We start from the raw sequence: 15549 nt of genomic DNA, 5'->3' as shown, positions 1-15549 counted from the left end.
ACTACCGCTGGTTTTAACTGCCAAGTTGTCAAAAGTAACACACTAAATCTTAAATGTACATATAACATATAAAATAAAAAAGGACACAGCGCTTTGATATTAATTGTTAACGCTAAGGCAACTAGCAAGGCCCAAGAGTATTGCATTTCACAGGTATGGACAAAGCTTTTCTTAAAAAAAAAAAAGCAGAACAAGGGAGAGGGAAGTAGGTCAGTTATACTAACTTGACTTTGACAATCTTAACATGTAGATGTACTGCGCAATTTGGTGTGTTTTGGTTCAGTTAAAAAAGAATAAGGTGAACCATAGACCTCTGACAGATCATCAGTATAGCAGGCATTTAAATGAGCTAATCAAACACTGCTTCTGTTCAGGCAGCTGTAGCCTGGCTTGGCGTCACACCACCAATAAAGCTCTGTATTAATGAAGATGGCTCAGGAGTTCCAGGTCTGCCTAACTGATGGCGTATTTATTTTACAGATAATGGAATTAAAACAGTTCAGCAGCACAAAATAATAATAATAAAAACAGCCAACATCAGTTCATCTTCCTCCATAACAGCCATGAACGGTCTGGTCTTTTATCACAGTATTCAGTATTAATTGGTAACATAAAAAATCAAGTTACATATTTTCAGTACAAAACAAATTAAAAAAGGAAAAAAACACATCAAAGCCTGATCTCTACGATTAAAAATTGAAATGCATAACAACTTGTAAACTGCAAAAATAAAACACATAAAACTTTGAAAATGAACCGGAAAGTTCAACATACCTGGGCAGAATGATAATAAACAGTTCAGCAGCCTGAAAAACACCCAGACGACATCAGTTCACCTGCCCAAGACAAAGGAAACATAAAAAAACCACTGCAACATAGCGCAGTATACCAGTCAGCTTGTTCATAATAAGGCCTGAAACATGACAAAATCATTCCGTTCTCCGCCGAACTATATGCAAATAACAACAATCATCTAACAAACAACTTAGCTAAAAGACTGTAAAACATTTTCTTCTCTACAGCAACTTTTAAATCGTAAATCAACTGAAACTCCGTGAGAAACTCACCTTCCTCCATAACAGCCGTGAACAGTTTAGTTGGTCTGGTGAAGCAGGAAGTGACGTCACAGGTCACGACCGCAAAAATAAAACCAAGCTTTCCCAAAACTATTACATAGATTTTGTTTAAATAAGTAATAATTTCATGATAAAATTAAAGACAATGAAATGAAGAAAAATAAAAAAATAAAAATGCGTAATCGCAAAGTAAACATCAAGCCTGAAAACATAATACTGTTCTGCTCTTTGTGAGGGAAAGGTTTTTTACTACATGATGTCAATTCAATCAGTCCCAGGCATCATGGTGGGATTTTATTAAAGTGTCAGTAAATTGTGATATACTTCAGTATGTAATTCATTCAGATTTATTAGCAGAACGCTTGTTTTCTCAGTGGTGTGTTTTTCAGCAATGGATGAAGAGATAAAACTGATGTTTGAATCTGATATGAAAGTTATTCCTCCTCTGGGAAAAAACTTTAAACAAACAAAGCTTAATGAAAAAAGCCTGTCTGTTGTTTGAGCTACAAAGAGGGTATTTTTCTTTATTTTATTTAATACCACAGCCCAAATTGATGTTTTCAATAACTATCCTCCTGGTCCCACTGAACACATCAATATTGGTGCTGATGTTCAAATGGAGTTATGACACTGATATGAAAACAGTCAAAAACACACCTTGTGTTTGCTGAATTTTGGCAGCATAGTGAGGGGAACTTGGTCCCGGAGAGGTCCAGCTGTAAATATATGAGTCACAATAGCACAAATCATGACCAAAGCAGAATCCGGAAAATGTTAAAATGTTATTTAAAATGTAAATTGCATAAATTTATGGTAATCTGATACAAAATGGAGGACCATTTTGTATCAGATTAGCAGTAAAATCCAAATTTTTTTTGTTTATGTTTATGGTTTGACAGATTTAATTTTACACTACTTACATACACGTGTGCTTCGGATGGAAACTCGATTTAAACAACAAGGCGTGTGTATCAGTCGGTTTGAAATAAACTTTAATGTCCAATCGGCCGGTGTTGCTGAAATCTGGACCTTTAAAGGTTGTGGTGTCCAAGAAATCCACTGCGTTAAAGCTGGTGGATGACTTTAATTTAATCGAAGCATTGTGTGTATATTGATTTATGCTTATGTAAATAAATTACAAGGGGAGCCTTTATATCATTCTCCCAAAGTTTGCCAGTGTGCCAAAAATCGCAACCAATTAGTACCAGCACAACTTAAAAATGCACTCTGCAAAATAAATCACTAAGCAAGAACAAAGAAGGAAAAAATAAAGAAATACAGGCCAGTAGGAGCAAAAAGTTGAAGGGGAAGGTTGCTTGAAAGAGTCTTTTCTTTGTTGCGCAGCATCACTGTTGTTCTCAAGTGGTCCTTTCTTTCTTCTCTATCCACTAGACAACCTCTATCCATCCTTTGAAGCAACAATGACACCAGTGGCTCTGTATCCATCACGGAAGATATAATAAATATTTACAAAGACTGTCAAGCCACATTGACAGCTGAGATGAAAGTGTCAGCTATAGAAAAATACAAACAAGGGAAAAGAAGACGATGCACAAACCACAGCAGCCGAGTTCTCTGTCCCTAAAGGAATAAGTTGATGTAATGAGCGAGACGTTCAGCAAAGACAACAAGAGGAGCTTCTCTCTGGTTCTGAGATGATGACTTGATGATAAATTATGCTTCATGTCTTGGATGACTTCAGGGAACATATTAAAACTTATGTTTTAATATGTTATTTGTTTTGTTTTTAGTCATCATGAGCCCCATGAAAACTGCTTGTTGATCAAACCCACATTAAGAATGATCAAATCAAATAAAGGTCTCTCGCACTGTACCAGAGTAGTTAGTTTCAAAATTGTTGCTCGTTTTAATCAGTTGAGTTACCAAAAAAAAAAACAATATCCCCTCTTTATGCTTAAAATCTCATTAAAGCATATGATAATTCACCTATAGGGAACTTTGAACCTTATAAATCACTAAAAGTGCTTAAACTCTCATCTAATGAAAACACAGACAGGGATCGTTCATCATCTGTGTGAGTCGAGTGACAAGAAGTGGGTGGAATGAAGGTGAGGGCTATGGACAGCAACCTCAGCTCATCTGTCTTGTCTGATAAAGTGGTTGGGACATTCTCTTATCTGCTGCAAGGGAAGAGTTATAACAGTGTTAGTTTGGTAACTGGGATCATGCTCATGGAAAAAAAAGGATTGTGTAAAGAAACATCTGGTATTAGCTCAGCAGGACACATTCAATTACATTTTAATATCAGACAAACATTTTTCAGAGGAGGATTTCAGTGAAAGAGTTCAGGAAAACTCATCACCCTATCTGAACAAATTCAAGGAAAAGATGAGAAGCAAAGTTTTAACACACCCGTCAGTCCTGACAGCATTACAAATCTATTTCTGAGGCTTTGGGACTCCAGAGTAAGAACCATTATCTACAAATGGAAAAAAAAAACATGAGGAGAAACTTCCCAGAATAAAATGGCCAACCAAAATTACTCCAAGAGGGCATCAATGAGTTATCCAGAAGGTCATAAAAGAACCAAGAAAAAAGTCTGAGGACCAGATGATAAATCAGTTGAGGACAAAACCCTAATCATGTGCTTTATTATAGAAATAAAGGAATGTAGCATGATTTTAGAATAGAAAAAAACAAACAAAAAAAGATCTTTAAGTTGACTTTCAAAATAAAAGAAACTGAAAACTAGATTTAGAATAATAAAAATTTCACCATATGTAATAATTTATTGATATAAATACTTTAATACTTTGCTTTCTGACAGTTTACTTTTGTATGTCAATATCCAATGTATATGACAAGTTATAGTTACACACTTTTATTAAAGATTTCCAAGATAATTACAAAAGTTTAATATGAATATATGGAAACAGGTTCCATGTTTAAACATGGAACCTGTTTAAACCAGGTTCCATGTTTAAACATGGAACCTGTTTAAACCAGGTTCCATGTTGAAACATGGAACCTGGAAAAATCAGAGACTGTAAGAGATGGATGGATGGATGGATGGATGGATGGATGGATGGATGGATGGATGGATGGATGGATGACAAAATGGGTTTGGAAATAAAATCTGAGAATAAACATGTTTCCAAACTCTTACTTTTTTTCCATCCAGACTTCCAGACTCCATAGGAACCGTGTTTCATTATCAACACATCTTGAGATTATATTACATAGTCTGGAAAAAGTTCTCAGGGTTAAAAGGTTAAACTTCAAATGTCTCTTTTCCTAAAGATATTTCTCCACTTCGGCTTTTCTCCATATAAGAAATGAGACTTTTGCTTCGGTCTATTGACATCTCAGACTTGTGAGATTGACATCAGTTGGACAGGAAGACTTTGGTTTAAACATGATGCTGCTAAACCTGGAAGCTACTCAATAAAATCAATCAGTTCCAATCAATTAGACTGTGATTTGTAGGAGAGGGGACAGTTTTGACTTGTGGCTCACTGAGAGCCTGAGGAGAAGGCAAATATCAGAGGCAATTTGTTCCTGTCTGACTCACTAATTGCAGGACTCTTCCTTAACAATAGATTGATGGCTGCATTTAAGGACTACTTCCTAATGAGAGCATCATTATCCTCTCACCAGGACTTCCAGAGATCTCACTGAGAAATTGTGCTCCAACACACTGAACTAAAGACTTTGCCTTTTCTTGCAAGGCAGCAGTTTACAGATAATTTCAAATCCACCTTCAGAGCAGAATGACAAACAAAAGTTGTACAAGTTCTTATTCCGTGTGTATCTGGCTCCCTGACTCCAAAAGGAGATAGTTAGTCGTAGTATTTTATACTGACACATCCATTGATTAAACTTGGGTGAATGAAGTTGCTGGGAAAATAATAATAATAAAAATAATTTCTAGACCAACAAAACAGAAAGCATTTCCTCAAAAAGTTAGGAAAGCTTACGCCTGTTTTTCATTAAGGCAAATAAATAAATAAATTAGGGACTACTTTGTTTTGTTAAAATATTGTGTGTACCTGAAAAAAAAATTCCCAACAAAATTATTTTGTTTTAAGTTGGAAAAACATGTCCTCTGACTACTTTTAAGTTTGGCACTTTGGGCCATGTTGCAAAAAATTTGAACACAGCTCACATTCTTTAAAGAGATTTAAGAGAACAACAGGAGAACTTTGGGAAAAGTTCAACAGGACTTTGGGAAAGTCCTGTTTGGGAAAGTCTTTGGGAAAGGATATTGGCAAAGTTCCCAATATCCATAGATATTCCATAGATATCTATGGAATCTATCATCCCATAGATAGGATGATAGATTCATCCTATCCATGTAAAGATAGGATGAATCTATCCTTACATAGATTCATAAGGATCTATGCAACTGATCCTTATGAATACTCTAGTAGTAAGCTTATTTATACATGGTGAAATGCATGCCAGTATCTCCTGGCTGCCAAGGGGGCTGAACCTCCAGCTCTTCAATCTTAGTGACGTCCCTGGCCGGATCAATGAAGCACTACTCTTAAAGGGGACACGCCAAATTCCTGGAATATAAATATTCCAGGAATTATGTCAGTTTTTTTCTACATGATTAAAAAAGGAGATTAAGGATTTCTATTTCCCCTCACACTTTTAAAACCCATCATTAATTGATAAGGTGCCATCATTTTGTCAAGGCTTCTGTGTTAATATTTTATCTCTGGAAAAAAGGCGAAGGCAGGACATTCAGAATCTTGATGAAACGGGCCTGAATGAAAAGGTCCTGCTTTGTTGGTGCTGTTAGGTAATTCAGATGAAAGAGACTAAAAATAGATCCAAATGTCATTAATAGATATTGGTAGAAAAAAAATAATGACCTCAAATCTCCACTAAATTTGGCTCAGATATAATTAGTTGTTCAGATTTTAAAACTATACTCTTCCCTCTGCGAGAAAATAGAAATCACAGAGAAGCAATATTCTTTAGTAATAATTACAGTGTTATTATGTAGGGATGTGTTGATCTACTCATTACTACATTAAAAGCATGAATTGAACAATAAATTTAATCCAATTAAGAGGTTTAGCTGGTAGATTATATCTATCTTTTTCAAATTACTTCAATGAAGCTGCACATTTATAAGCTTCAAGTACTTTAGATTAGCATAAAGGAGGATCCAAACACAGACAATTACAGAGCACAATATTTTAATAAGAGTAAAAATAAAGTAACTTACAGCATGGATCACAAGATGACATCTCTAAAAAATAGAGCCCAGCCACCCAACACACGCCCACCCCACGCACGCACACACACACACACACCCACGCACGCACGCACACACACACACACACACACACACACACACGCACGCACGCACGCACGCACGCACACACACACACACACACACACACACACACACACACAAATCAGCCATTTATATTTTTATGTAGTGTTCGTGAAACAAATTTTATGTGCAAATTAGAATACTATCATGTTAAATATATTAACATGATAGTATTCAGTAATTTATTAACTAAGTGAATTAATTACACACAGACTGATGTCTTCAAGCTGTTATTTATAATTCTTCAGCTAATAAAAAACATATAATTTAAGGCTAGAATATTAGATCAGACCAAAAATATAAATAAAAATAGAAATGTAGGCCTAATGAAATTTTTTTTTAAAATCCCTTCATCTTCTGCATATTTGTGAACTGGACAACAGGATGCTTTAATCTGACCCTCAGAACAGCAGCACAACACCGCATTCAACAAAATATTTCACTAGTTTCTATACATGAACCACAGCATTGTACTTAGAAAAGTTTACTACATTGTTGTGATAACAAATAAATACATTTTTCTAACAAAATTTGGTCATAAAATAAAAAATGAACACAAAACAAACTCTACATTTCAAAGTTACTGTGTTTCACACTGCAAATAGAAAACAAAAAAAGAGGAATCAAAATTCTGTAAATAAATGCTTAGGTGATAAAATCCCAGAGATGATTAGAAATTGGTTTGTTGATTTGTTCCCTGACTGATAGCTGCAGCTGTGGAATATGATCTCTGACAGAAAATCACCAGTGTGAGTCAGAACACAGCCCTGAATGATGAAACATTGGTTTAAAAAAAAAAAATTCTTTATTGTCACTAGATATGTCACATACAGCGACACTTCTCTGTCCCAGCTACGCAAAACTGCACCAAACAGAAAACACTTATTCCCATGAAAGAGGCAGATGTGCCTCCATTCTTGCATTCTTCTGGAAATATCATTGATTGCATAAAAGTTAATGCCATTAAAGGGAGACCATTTGGTAAAGTATGACAGAAATGTTAGGCAGAAGCAAAACTATTACCAAGGGAATTTAGTCAATATTACCAGGCAATAGGTCTTATATTTCCAGACAATAAAAGACCTATTGCCCGGAAAATCACATTTGTTTGCATATCAAATAAATAACAGGGTCCACGTGTTTTACTTTAATGGAGACGACCTTGGATGCTCTAAGGAAAGAAAGTGAACCACTGTGCAGTAAGTTTGTATATTTCTTGATTTATTTCATCATTCATGAATGTCTTAAGCGTTTTATTAGAGTACATCCTGTAGGCTATAACAGCTTACTGTATGATAAAATACTTCAGCACAAACATAATTTCAAAGGACATGATCGTTTATAAAAAATGTAAAAAAAACTTGCGACAAATGGCATTATGGTTGCTGCCATGTTTAATCAGATTACAGTGAATGTAATTTTTCTCATACAGCCTTTTCTTGAATTAATGTCACAAGTGAGGAAGATAAAGAAAAGTTCATTGAACGATGTAGCCTGGGTGCGTTCTCTACATCCAAATGACATTAGTGCTGGTCCTGTTAAATTTCCCCTTTGTCAGTGTGACTATATTTACTTTGTTGGCACTGCAGTTACTGGGTAATTAACTAAAACTATAACATTAATGCTGTATTTTTGTACATACAGTGATATTTTCATATTTAAATGTCTAGTTTAGCTTGTTTGGTGCTTAAATTTCCCACTTGTGGGACTAACAAAGGTTTATCTTATGTCTTAGTCCCAACGCTGGTAACCCTGGTTTTCAATTACTTTCTTTAAAAGTTTTAAAGCAAATAAAAGTCCTATGTTTTCACAATTTTTATTGCAGATTTATTTTTTATATGAAGCACCAAAACAGTTTAAAGATTTGATCCATGATTAGACAGAAAGCGATGATTCTCCCACTGCTGAAACAGCCGTTTCTGTCAACATTATTGATATCCATTGTGTAACCAATAACAATGGGTTTTAAAATATTTAATACCCTGGGGATATGTTCAGAAAGACCAGTATGATTGCATGAAAGACAGCTTCTCTGAACCATAATGAAAAACGTAAACTTTTTGACACCAAGGGTTACACGTGATCCCCTCAAATCCTCTGCAAACCTGATGTGATGTAATTTTCCTCTGAAGGTTTTATCAATAGAGCTCTGCTTAAAGTTTTTCCATCGCTGTCTTCTGTTTTCTAAAGATCTCAACATTCCACCCATAAATCCATATTGCTGCCCCAGCTACTGTGGTGCTGCAGGGCAGTTCAGCCTTGTACTGCTGACTACTATTCGCTGTGTCATTTGAAATGGGAATGTGACCCGAAGTCTAGTCTGTGGGTCTGGACGTCTTTCAGTCCGGTTTCTGGGCTCAAAGCAGTACTTTGAAATGAGTCAATACTTTTGACCCCGAACAACCTCAAATTATTTCCCAAATTGTTATGTTAACACCCAGCACATAAATCCACATACATACAGACCTTGGAAGAACCACAGTGCTGGTTCTGTTGGATCTCAGTGCAGCATTTTAAATTGTTGACCATGACATATTGAAGTGACTGGAATGATAGGTTGGAGTAGATATTTGTTGCATGTGAGGTACCCCAAGGCTTAATCCTAGGACCGCTCTTATTCAATATCTATATACTCCCTTTAGCTCAAGAAATAAGGTGAGCAACCATAGATATGCAGATGATACACAGCTCTACATTAATATGTCATCAGGTGACTCTGAAACTATTCAAGCACTGAACAGAACAAATCAATTAAATAACTATTAAAAACAATTTAAATAGTTATTTAAGTAGTTAATAACTATTTATTCCAGTTATAAATAACTTCCAGTTATTTATTTTACTTATTTATTGTGCAGCAGTCATGTCAGGAGAGCAAGCAGTAAACATCAGACAGTGGAGGCCAAACTTAAGGTCATGATTTAGTCCCACCATGGCAAAAATCTGCAATTTTTCACTGATCACTGATTTTCTTAAAAAAGAGGTTTGTGACAGCAAGTAAACATCTAAAACATTAAGGTCCCAAAATACAATCACACATCAAAAGGCTTTCGGCTTTACCTGCAGAGAAATGCACAACACTCTTCCCATAATTGTCTTAAATGAATTTAAAACCATCTGTTATTTCATTCCACTTCAAAATTACACACTAAATTGTTGTTTTCTTTAACATACAGAATCAAAGTAAAATACATTAAAGTTTTCTGTTATGAAATGTCAAAATGTGAAAACCTGAAGGTCTATTCGCAATTTTTAAGGCAGTCTTACTCGGATTTATCTTACTCTGATTTAGTCTGCTGGTTTGTCTTCCTTATTAAAGTCCATCATAGAATCTGGACATCTTGTTACTTTGAATCATGGTGTATATTCTGCTGGTTTACACATAAACTCAGCAGCAAGCTTGCTCAGGCGTGCAGGTTTTTAGATGACATTCCTTGACTGAGTCGGTCTCTAATGCTTAGGATTTAGGCAGGCAGTAAACCAAAAGGCATTTGCTACATAATAATACAGCAGTTTGATGAAAGGGATGATGCAAATTTATTTTATGTCACCTTTTGTACTATCTCTATGCCTTATTAGCTAGCAAAGTGTGTGAAATAATCATTTTTTTGTTTTTTCAACCTGCTGCATGCCTGGTTGTTTGGTGTAAACACTGTTCAAGAGGTTGTATATGCTGCAGCCCATCGGCAAAAGTGAAGCAAATAGGATCATCACAAACACATGGTGTATGATGCATATTTGTTATTCAGGGCACAGCTGAGCCCCCAGCAGCAGATGCAACAGTCAGACTCACAAACCTATACATAAAGGGCTTAACATACAAGGTTACTTCTCTGAGGGCACAATATACTGAGTGCACCAAGAGGTAAAGAGCCTCATAGTAGATTATACTGTCATTACACTGCAAAAACACAAAATCTTACCAAGTATGTCTGTTCTAGTTTCTAGTACTGTTGAAACAGAACAAAACTAACTTACAAATAACTTTTCTGTAAGATATAAGAGCTTTGTTCAAGTAAATTCCTTAATATTAATAAAAGAAAAGACTAGTTCCACTAGTTTACTTCTAAAAAGACATTAACTTATTAATATTAACTTATTGCCAAAAAAGACTACACATTTTTTGGAGACCCAAATGGAAATATAAAAATGTGCAAGTATACATTTTGTGTCATAGGTCCCTTGTAATGTTCACTGGTAATGGATCAATTCAAATCTTAAGTATGAATCATAATCTTAAAAAATGATTTCAGTTATGCTGAACCCCTGCAGGTGATTCCCTTGCCAGACTTATAGCCTGAATAGTAACACCTGTGAGATCTGGTTTTCTTTTTTCCTTGAAATGTGGGAACCCAACATTTATTTCTTAGTGACTGCTACTATACATACTCTCCCCTACAAACAGTAAGCTTGTTAAAACAGAGTTAGAAGAAAATTGGTCTGTAGCTAGTGACAGATGATGACTTCTGAACTGACTCATTTAAAAGTTCAAGGAATTTTAGGTGCATTCGCAACTTTTTCTCTAAACTTTCCTTGTGTGCTGACACAGCACCATTAAACTCCATGTTCTGTAACTGTTCAGCAGCAGCGCAACTTCAGCGAAATATAGTTTAAGACTCAGGTTTACAGCTGCTTTGTCATCGATCCATTATCCCCAAAACTCTGAGACTCTTGCAGAGGTGGAAGCAAAGAGACAGGTAGATGGTAGATGATGAGGTGAGACAGGCGAAGAAGTTATTGGGGGTAGGATGGAAGTAGCTGGCCTATGTGGAAGCACCTGGAGTCTAAAGCGCCTGAGGGCTGCCACTAGTTCATCTCATTGCCGGTGGGGTCAGTCCTCCATGCACATGGTGTCAAACACGATTACGGGTCGTTTCTCTGCAGCAGTGACTGGCATGAGGCTGGATAATCAGTGAGTGGCCCGGCCCGTCATTTAGGACTGCTGAGGGGAATCGTCTTCAACATGTCGCTATGAGATCCTCCTGTCTCTGTAATAACTTGTCAGGACTCTGGGTTTTTGGGTTTGGTTTTGCTTTTTCATCTTATTTATCATTATGTTTTAGTTCACTGTAGATTAGCCCTTCATGGTCATTTTAGTTTTACTATTTGAAGTTATTTATTGTGGTTAAATTTGTCTTGTTATTGATTTCCGTATTTTCAGTCCTTTATGGTGTTTCTAGTTCGATTTATTTTTAGTTACCCTAGTTCCGTTATTCTTGTATATCTGAGTCTATGTCTAGCTTTCTTTAGCAATTCTAGTTAGGTTATTTCTTTGTTTAGTCCTTCTAGTTACTCTAGCTCTACGTCCCTTAGTTCTTATTATTGTTAGATCAGCCTTCTTTCCGTTTAGGTTTGTTTATGTTTTCCCTAATGTCTTTTTCCATCCATCCATCCATTCTCTAACACCCTTGTCCTTAGTGGGGTCGGGAGGTGCTGGTGCCTCTCCAGCTAACGTTCCGGGCGAGAGGCGGGGTCACCTGGACAGGTCGCCAGTCTGTCGCAGGGCAACACAGAGACAGACGGGACAAACAACCACACACTCACACCTAGGGAGAATTTAGAGAGACCAATTAACCTGACAGTCATGTTTTTGGACTGTGGGAAGAAGCCTTACTGCCAGGAGAGAACCCACCATGCACAGGGAGAACATGCAAACTCCATGCAGAAAGACCCCGGGCCGGGAATCGAACCCAGGACCTTCTTGCTGCAAGGCAACAGCTCTACCAACCCCATGTCTTTTTCTCTTCTAGCTTATCAGGTTTTCTTTAGTCTTAGTGTTTCTTTAGTATTAGCTCCCTGGCATTTCCTCCGTTTTGATTTTATCTTCTTAGCCTCCCTGTGCCACTTTCTCCCCACCCCACAGCTCCTGTGCCAACCAGTCACACCTGCAATCAGTTATCTCATCTAGCTAAGTCCATTGTTCGATTTACTACCTCCCAGTATTTAAGCTCCTCTATCTCAGTCACAACTTGCCACTTTGTCTCATCACTTCCCTCATGGTCCTAAGTATCTCAGTTTTGGATTTACTTTGGATTGTTTTGTGCTCCCTTGGATGTTCATTTTTGGAAGTTGAACTCTGCTTTTGTTCATTTTTTTTTAAAACTTTTGATACTTTGTCTTTTAGTTTTTATACTTGCTGCAACATCAACATTAATTGCCCAATTTGTGATACGAATAAATCTGAATCTGAATCTGAATTAAATACTCAAAACCGCACTACGTTTTTACCTGCTGCTCTTGGGCCCACCACACTAAATCATGACATTACTACCATAAATAGAATGATGGAAACTATATTGTTGATGCTGTTCCCTGACAGTTTTTTCTTCCCTCCCTTAGAATAGAAAGAGCGAGACAATTTAAAACGTTGCTCAGTTTTACCTATCAAGCTGTAGCAGGACTATATTTTCTTTGGGTTAAATAGTTAAGTATCTTACTACAAGTGTCTTACAAGTGTTTGCTGTAGTTCTGGATCTGTAGAGCGGTAAACACTTTTTCACAGCACTGTATCCAAGTAGAAAGACACAATTTTCCAAATTGTAAGTGTTTTAGTTACGGTCTTGCTAAAATTTGTGCTTTTCAAGTTTTCCAGTTTATCTTCTGCATATTCGAAAAACAGAAGAGTAGCTGTATAACATTATCAGACATGTCTGAGAAACCATTAGGATACACAGGCATATCTCAGCAATTAAAGAGATCAAATAGATGCAAGGCAAAGGAAAACACAAGAGACCACAGCAGCCAATGGGGAACAGTTAGCTGGATGAGAAAGCAATCATCTCATTTTGCACAGAAACTCAACTTAACTTCCATCAAATTAACTGGAGCTCCTCCACTAAGGAGCTATTTTCCTTCACTAATGACAGACCAGAAGACTGTCATCAGCTCAGCATTCTTGATCAGAATAATAATTTGTCAAACACTGAGAAAAAAAGATGTATTATGTGCTGACTACTGATAAATGCAATCAGATGAAGAATGGTACCTATTGTGACTGCAGGAGACAAATTATCCACCTAAAAATATCCCCTGAAATGTACAAATTGCTGATATTACACCTATAAAATTAATAGTATATTTTACAAGAGAACATAAACTAACTCATTTGTATAGAAAGGAGCAGAAAATGTGTATTCTTGACACTGATGTATCTGCTTTGAAGACTAATGCATCAACTGCAGCCCCTATACATTCAGTAGAATAGAAAAAATGACTGAAGGGAAAAACAGCGGTCAAGTCAAAAAACACATATCCTTATGTTTCATCCATTCGTCCCCGTCTCTGATGTGCTGCAGAGTGAACAGCACACTCTCTCTGACCTAGTTGCATACATACGGTGCATGTAAAGGTCAAACCAACAGGCAGGAGAACATCCTCTGGCTGATATTGCATGTGTTAATATTTATAATGCTTAAGCACTTCAGAGGTGAATGTAAAAATGTTCTCTTGGAGCTGTTGCATGTACAGGCTGCCTGTGTGTATCCAGCGTGTATGCTTGCATGTAAAAAGTCTCATGAAAAAAGACAAAAGCAGTGCAGAAACAGTCAGGAGTTATGTTTTGAGAATTATGGGATATAGAAAAGCCTTATCCAGCAAAACTCTCTGACTGCACTCTGACAAATAAGCTGTCTAAAAACATCATGCTGAAACAATTATTTTGTAAATGTTACATGGTAATCAGCATTTTTGCACTCAGCCATACAGGAATAAATTGTGATATATTTCTTCTCTGCAGGGATGACAGTTTTCAAACCGAAGCCGTACATTTCCTATTTTCCTTTCAAAAGTAAACTTTTTAAATTCTGCTCAATATAACAACTGCATAAGTAAAATTAGGACATGTTGAACAATTATTTTTACATACAGAAAAACTGATTTGCTGATAGAAAGATGGCATTAAGGAATCAGGTCAGAATTAACTCCAGTATTAACTTTAATATGTTTAAAGGCCATTTATTGTCGTTTAACAACTTTTCTTTGTGCTCAGTTCTATTCACTTCCATGTTTAACAAATTAACCAAGCACAAGTCATCATATATCCCCCTAAGAATGATATTATGTACATAATATGAAACTTGGGGACATATGAAACGACCCCCCCCAGGATGAAAACACTGACACTAATGGGAGTTCAAAAGGAGAACATTTACATGCTGGTTTGTCCAGGGAAACGCAGAAAATCAGTAGAAATATTGTATAAGAACAGCAGTCTGGAGACCTATCAAACCAGTACCCTACCTAGACATTTACAGAGCTCTATGGGGAAACCAGTCAGTAACTGACCAAATGGTAAATGGCAGCTTTTTTTAAAACATAAAAAAATGCTATGAAAAATCTTGAAGGTCTCGTTGAACGGAGATGATTTTAGGATTTTTGGTGTGGAGGAGCGTCCACATGGATTTGGCATCTTGGAAGACGAGGAAACTTTTGAAACCAGATCCCAGAGGATAAACTTCAAAACGTCAGATTCATGTTTCCATGGGAACCACATCATTGTTTTAAGATGACGACGTCGTTGACTTAACTTAATGACATTTAACTTTGTCATTTAACGAAGTTAAATGACAGAGCAGGCAGTACCACCTGAAGTTATTTAAAATTACATTTCCAATTCTAGTTCCTACACATATGAAGCTTTCACTGGGAGTCCAAATGTCAGAAGCTGGTCTTCTGGGATTTGGTTGACTCTAACACTGATCCGCTTGAGGAAGTGGATGTTGGTTGAAGGTGTACGTTTATGCAGGTATATGTTTATAGGGTGAAAGTTTACAATGATCCTTGTGTTGGTTTGTTGCTTATTCTCCACAGGGTTCTGAAGCTCATCTAAAATCCTGTCTTCATAAAAGGCAGCCCACAGTCTCCACCCACTGGGAAGCTCGATCAAAGGAAACACTGGTGCCACTTTGGGGAGTGGTATTTGGTCAAGCACACAAATACAGTACAGACCAAAAGTTTGGACACACCTTTTAATTCAACGAGTTTCCTTTATTTTTATGACTATTGACATTGTAGATTCACACCGAAGGCATCAAAACTATGAATAACACATGTGGAAATATGCACTAAACAAAAAAGTGTAAAACAACTGAAAATACCCCTTATATTCTAGTTTCTTCAAAGTAGCAACCTTTTGCTGTGATTACTGCTTTGCACACACTCTGC

The sequence above is a fragment of the Xiphophorus maculatus genome, chromosome 22 (genome assembly GCF_002775205.1).
Source record: "Xiphophorus maculatus strain JP 163 A chromosome 22, X_maculatus-5.0-male, whole genome shotgun sequence".
Classification (NCBI taxonomy): domain Eukaryota; kingdom Metazoa; phylum Chordata; class Actinopteri; order Cyprinodontiformes; family Poeciliidae; genus Xiphophorus; species Xiphophorus maculatus.
This window is presented reverse-complemented; position numbering follows the sequence as displayed.